At 37.7% G+C, this 579-nt stretch overlaps 1 non-coding gene across 1 annotated transcript; it reads left to right on the top strand.

Moving 5' to 3' along the window:
• Window positions 1-222: 222 nt before the first annotated feature.
• Window positions 223-294, top strand: Trnag-ucc (transfer RNA glycine (anticodon UCC)). Its single transcript has one exon. It is a non-coding gene; the product is annotated as a tRNA-Gly (tRNA).
• Window positions 295-579: the final 285 nt, after the last annotated feature.

Genomic DNA, 579 nt, shown 5'->3' with positions numbered 1-579 from the left:
TCACCCTGTTTATTGATTTAAAAAAATTATCCAATTACTAAATCAAACAACCAAACATTGTTTTTTGTTAATAAACAAAACACACTTCTATAAAATAGAAATTTCCAGTTGAACTCCCCCCCCCCTCCCAGGACTGTGACTATAAATGGGTCAATATCCGAATCAATCACAAATTAATCACTATCCGATTTGAATTTGAATGAAATTGATCGCTATGTATCGGCGTCGGTGGTGTAAAGGTCAGCATGGTTGCCTTCCAAGCAGTCGATCCGGGTTCGATTCCCGGCTGACGCAAATACATTTTTTTATTTTTTTTACTTTATTTCTTGTTTTTGAAAACTTTTGTTATTTTAAAAAATCGCAAAAGAAATGTGTTAGAATACTTTATGTTGACAGGGTTCAGACAGGATTTTGGAAAACATAACGATGTATTAAGTAAAAATTCAACTGTAATTGTGAGGGTGTTTGTAGGCTGAAGCGTGACGTCATTTTTTTTGTGACGGAGGGCAGGTCCAAAACGCCTTCACCCAACTTCCCTCCCCCCCTCATCTGGCCCATCCCATAATGTGACGTCACGCT

Source organism: Physella acuta, unplaced genomic scaffold (genome assembly GCF_028476545.2).
Source record: "Physella acuta isolate Inbredline_101_S28 unplaced genomic scaffold, ASM2847654v3 ptg000699l, whole genome shotgun sequence".
In the NCBI taxonomy this organism is placed as follows: domain Eukaryota; kingdom Metazoa; phylum Mollusca; class Gastropoda; family Physidae; genus Physella; species Physella acuta.
The sequence above is the reverse complement of the archived record's forward strand: the minus strand, read 5'-3'. Positions and strand labels throughout refer to the sequence as shown.